The sequence below is a fragment of the Tursiops truncatus genome, chromosome 7 (genome assembly GCF_011762595.2).
Source record: "Tursiops truncatus isolate mTurTru1 chromosome 7, mTurTru1.mat.Y, whole genome shotgun sequence".
NCBI lineage: Eukaryota > Metazoa > Chordata > Mammalia > Artiodactyla > Delphinidae > Tursiops > Tursiops truncatus.
The window spans coordinates 44,738,091-44,744,090 of record NC_047040.1 but is presented as its reverse complement, the minus strand read 5'-3'; the positions used below and the strand labels follow the sequence as shown (position 1 = coordinate 44,744,090).

The 6,000-nt window shown below is 38.3% G+C and overlaps 1 long non-coding RNA gene across 1 annotated transcript in view; it reads right to left on the bottom strand.

Moving 5' to 3' along the window:
• Positions 1-991: 991 nt before the first annotated feature.
• Positions 992-6,000, bottom strand: part of LOC109549357 (uncharacterized) — a 42,928-nt gene continuing 37,919 nt past the window's right edge. Inside the window, exon 3 of the long non-coding RNA XR_012333033.1 lies at positions 992-4,280. This is a non-coding gene — a long non-coding RNA (uncharacterized lncRNA). The remainder of the gene's footprint in view (positions 4,281-6,000) is intronic.

The following is a 6,000-nucleotide window of genomic DNA, read 5'->3' as shown; positions in this document are numbered from 1 at the left end:
TTAAGGTTTTCCAGTTTCTTTAGGAAGAGAAATTAAAGAAAAGTAGTAAAACCCACCATGTGTATTGTTTATATTTAGTTGTATATAATAATATAGCATACTGTAGAAAGTCCTCATTTTGTAAAATTTAGAATCATTTAAACATTATTTTTATTTTAAAATAAAAATATAATATGACATCCTTTGAAAGCAGAAGAATACACTAAATGCCCTGTCAAGTCAGTATTTACTAAGCTATAGAGGGCTCAATGAGTAACAGACACCAAGCTTGGTACTTTCATAATTTGAATACACATAGGATTATTACAAATGAGAGGCTTAGAGGACCAATGTTAGAATCATTCAGAGCCACACTTATACCACATGGAAACATTTTATCTCTTCTACTCTCTCACTAATCGCAGTGGGGGGTAAGCCTATTGTCATGACAATTTACTGAATGTACTATACCTACTATATAAGTGAGGAGCTTACAATAAGTAAATAAAAATTGATGCAAAAAATAGTTGTACCTATGCCTAAATATTGTATTCAACTGCCTGGTTTGTTGGAGATATATGGAAAGTTCCTTCCTAAATAAATCCTGACTATTGAAACATTGACTTCTCATTTATTTCTGCCATTAAGACACAGTATAAAATTAAATGGGCAGAAACTCGTGTTTTATTCATTTAAGCTAGGATATGGTACAACTGTCTGAGATTTAAATTTTTTATATGATCCTTATATTTTGAAAGTAACTTCCTTAATATAAAACATTATTTTATTTCCAAAAGAAAAATGTCACTGTCCATGGCAGGATCTGTTTATACAAAAGAAAACATATATATATATATATATATATATATATATATATATATATACATCTATATATATGTGAAAACATTATATACACTCATACACACACACACACCAGAGACCATTTTGAGCTCCCAATATATGGAGAATGTTGTATTCTATGAAGAATGAATTAAACTTTACATGAGAGTAGGAACTGTATTGTATTGATTACCAGTACACTGGAAATATATGCTCAATTATTTTTCTAATAAATAAATGAATACTTAGTAAGAAAATATTAGGCATACATTGAACCACTAAAAGGAAGAAACCATATTTAACTAAATGTTACAGCTCTAGCACTAGCACCATCCCTGGGGCACATCAAGGGTTGCACCTGTTGATGTGGTTCAATGATGTCTAGATATACATAAACTATATGCGATAATAATGTTGTTAATAATAAAATAGCAAACTCTTATATAACACTATGTGCTAAAAATTGTTCTAAGTTTCTCCTTTTATTAACACATTGTCTTAACAGTATATTTATGAAGTACGTAGTAGTATTATCCCCATTTTAAAAATGAGGAAATGGTGGCACAAACAGAATAAGGATAGATAGAGTTGGATAGATAGATAGATAGGAAGGAAAGAAGGGGGGAGAAAGAGAGAGCGAGAGAAAAGGAAATGAAACAAGAAAGCAAGCAAGAAAGAAAGAGTTAAAATGGCCCAAAGATAATAAAAATCATATCCCTAAGTGAGGTGACAGACCACCATTAGGATTTGCAAAAAGAAAGATGAAAGAAAACCATCCTTAAACCTTTTGCCCAAATAGAAAGTACAAAAAAGTCTAGAATAAAAAAATAAGGAGGAATTATTTAAAGAATTATTGGTGTTCGCTGAGCCCTATTAATCCACAGTGGGAATAGTGGGAATAGTTCCCCCTCTACCTCCAGTTCAAAATAATTGGGAAGATCAATTATTATTTGTCTCTTGTAGTTTGAGGGACAAGATGGCCTGCTACACTGCTCCCACCTGGAGAATCTGAAGGATAAAAAGATGTTCTAGTTAGCTACTTAAACAGAAGAGAAAGAAGATGAGCTACGTCGGGCAGCCCAAAATCCCCAAGTCTCTTGGGACAAAGCATGCACGAGCACACAACACAAGAGAGAAAGCATGCGCATAAGGTCTCTTAGGTACTGTCCAAATTGGGCCACCAAAAGGAGCAAGTTGACTTCATTAGACAAAAGTCAGAGTTTGTTCAGGATGTCTAAGGGGCTAATGAAGTAGTAAACTACCAGATGGAATTACAATGCACTTGCCATCATTAACAGAACTGCAAGTGAGAGATCCCTAGTAATGTGGGAAACACAGAAAAACCAAAAAGAAAAGAAAATCCTTGTGAATAAGAGGCTTCTTCAAATATCTACCAAATCCAGAGACCAGCAATTCTGGGTTATCACACCAGGAGCAGACTAACAAGAATGTTCCTGTTCTCCATGCATCTTCTCCCTTCCAATATTCCCATGCTGGAAGGGTCAGAAAATGTGGTTGGCCACACACCTATGGTCAATTAATCTTCAACAAAGGAGGCAAGAATATAAAATGGGAAAAAGACAGTCTCTTCAGCAAGTGGCGCTGGGAAAGTTGGACAGCTGCATGTAAATCAATAAAGTTAGAACACACCCTCACACCACACACAAAAATAAACCCAAAATGGCTTACAGACTTAAACATAAAAAAATGACACCATAAAACTCCTAGAAGAGAGCATAGGCAAAACATTCTCTGACATAAATCGTACCAATGTTTTCTTAGGTCAGTACCACAAGGCAACAGAAATAAAAACAAAAATAAACAAATGGGGCCTAATCAAACTTACAAGCTTTTGCACAGCAAAGGAAACCATAAAAAAAAAAAAAGAAAAGACAACTTATGGAATGGGAGAAAATATTTGCACATTATGTGACAGACAAGGGCTCAATCTCCAAAATATACAAACAGCTCATACAACTCAACAACAAAAAATAAAACAACCCAACTGAAAAATAGGCAGAACACCTTAATAGATATTTCTCCAAAAAAGACATACAGGTGGCCAGTAGGAACATGAAAAGATGTTCAACATCACCAATTATTAGAGAAATGCAAATCAAAACTACAATGAGTTACCACCTCACTCCAGTCAGAATGGCCATCATTAAAAAGTCTACAAACAACAAATGCAGGAGAGAGTGTGGAGAAAAGGGAACCCTCCTACTCTGTTGGTGGGAATGTAAGTTGGTACAGTCATTATGGAAAACAGTGTGGAGGTTCCTCAGAAAACTAAAAATAGAATTACTACATGACCCAGCAATTCCACTCCTGGGCATATACCCAGACAAAACTATAATTCAAAAAGATATGCACTCCTATGTTCATAGCAGCTATTCTCAATAGCCAAGTCATGGAAACAACCTAAATGTCCATCGATGGAAGAATGGATAAAGATGTGGTATATATACAATGGAATACTACTCAGTCATAAAAGAAAGAATGAAATAGGGCTTCCCTGGTGGTGCAGTGGTTGGGAGTCTGCCTGCTAATGCAAGGGACACAGGTTCGAGCCCTGGTCTGGGAAGATCCCACATGCCGCGGAGCAACTGGGCCCGTGAGCCACAACTACTGAGCCTGCGTGTTTGGAACCTGTGCTCTGCAACAGGAGAGGCCACGACAGTGAGAGGCCTGCGCACCGCGATGAAGAGTGGCCCCCGCTTGCCGCAACTAGAGAAAGCCCTTGCACAGAAACGAAGACCCAACACAGCCAAAAATAAAAATAAATAAATTAAAAGAAGGCTCAACATTTTAAAAAAAGAATGAAATAATGCCATTTGCAGCAACATGGATGCAAATAGAGATTATCATACTAAGTGAAGTAAGTCAGAAAGAGAAAGACAAATACCATATGATATCACTTATATGTGGAATCTAAAATATGACACAAATGAACTTATCTATGAAACAGAAACAGACTCACAGACATAGAGAACAGACTTGTGGTTACCGAGGGGGGGGGAGGGGAGGGAAGGACTGGGAGTGTGGGATTAGCAGATGTAAACTATTACATACAGAATGGATAAACAACAAGGTCCTACTGTACTGCACAGGGAACTGTATTCAATATCCTGTGATAAACCATAATGGAAAAGAATATTAAAAAAAGAATGTCTACATGTGTAAAACTGAGTCACTTTGCTGCACAGCAGGGATTGGCACAGCACTGTAAATTGACTATACTTCAGTAAAAAAAATAGAATTAAAAAAAAAAGAGGGCTTCCCTGGTGGCGCAGTGGTTGAGAGTCCTCCTGCCGATGCAGGGGACAAGGGTTCGTGCCGCGGTCCGGGAAGATCCCACATGCCGCAGAGCGGCTGGGCCCGTGAGCCATGGCCGCTGAGCCTGCGCGTCCAGAGCCTGTGCTCTGCAACGGGAGAGGCCACAACAGTGAGAGGCCCGCATACTGCAAAAAAAAAAAAAAAAAAGAAAATGTGGTTGATGAGATAGGAAGAAGGAGTAGAAAAAGGAAAAAGCAAGGAGCAGGCCATAACCCCCATCTTCTCCCCAGCTACCTGCCTGCGTACTGCTGATGTTAGGAGAGGGAGGAGAGCCACAAATACAAAACAAGATTGAAATTTTAACAAGTACAAGAGACTAGATATTTTAACAACTAAACTACAACTCTGATCTTTGACTTGAAATAACCAGAGGATAGTTTCCAGAAATGTTATAGGGCCTGCCTGAGTTTCTTCCCAAGGGCAGAACTGCATAGAACATATTTAAAGGGAGAATAAATTATAAAAATCAAGGGTTTCTCTTTCTGACTTACTTCACTTAGTATGATAATATCTATTTGCATCCATGTTCCTGCAAATTACAGGTGTGTAGGAATTTAAAGAAAAATTACAGAAAAATGAACTACATACATCACCCCCTACAGTATTTTTGCAGCAAATAAAAATGTGTGTCTAACATCACTGAGGTATTGTTTCCAGGAAATGGAAACTATAATGAGGGCCTAATCAAAAGCTGCTGCATCAGTGTGAAAAAGAAGTTCTGAGCATGAACCTCAAAAACTTTAAGGAGGACAGAGCTGCCTTTTAGAAAAGAAAATCAAGACCAGGAGAATCCAGTGTTTTCAACATATGGTAAATACATTTGTTCCTGCAAAGGGCCTCAAACAAAACAGGCAACAATGTTAAGATCCCTAAAAGGAGTTTTAATCTGTTCCAAGACAGTGTGCTTCAGAGCAGGGAAATCGCATGAATAAAGAGGCATTTAGGAGAGTGTTCTTGTTCCAATCCAGGAGACAGAGTATTGAAGGAAAGATCATTGAGAGGGAAACCTCTAAGGAAGCTGCTGCGGGAGTTTGATAAATAATGCAAATGGGCTGAAACCTTAATATTTAAAGCTATAGGGGACCTTGGAGAGTTTCTAGGCCAATATTTTCCTCTTGAAGCCAAGCAAGGAAAACATGTTCATAAAATGTAACAGACATTAAAACTCAGATGTGCAGCCAAATCTTAAGTTCCTTATTTAGTCTAAAACTAATCTGTCCTGTTTCTTTTTTCTCCACATAATACCTAGTGGGTTTAGATAAAAACATAATAGAGATCTAGACATAGAGAGATTCCCCAACCAATCTGGTCATCTAACAGTCCCTTCAAGTAATGCTCACTCTCCCATTTGGATAAAAACTCTGTATCACAAGAGCCTCTTCTTGCCCAACACCCAGTGAAGTCACAACCATTTTAGGTATTACATTCTCCTGGTGTTGGGATGAAGTGGCCCCCAGCCAATCCTGGCACTGGTAATGCTGGTGTCTGAACTGAGGTCCCCTGTTCTCCAAGTTATGGTTTGCTGCCCTGGACACTGTTGCTACAATTTACAGCCAGCAAATTTATGGTCTATTCCTTTGGCTTGGACTTTGTTCCCAGAAGAAATTGGCTTCTTCCTCTTGCCAACTCAGCTTTCCCACAATTCTTATTGGCTTCAGACTCGTGGTTCTCCCTACTGCCTCCATACAGTCCCCTGGCCTAGAGGTCTTTTCTCAACCCCTGTTTTGGGGTCACTCACCCTCACTGTCTCTCACGTTAGTGTCCAACCTACTCTCTTCTCTACACTGATCAGGATCTCTCTGCTCAGTCTCCTCCATGAGTCTCAATTAAGGGAACAAGGAAGAG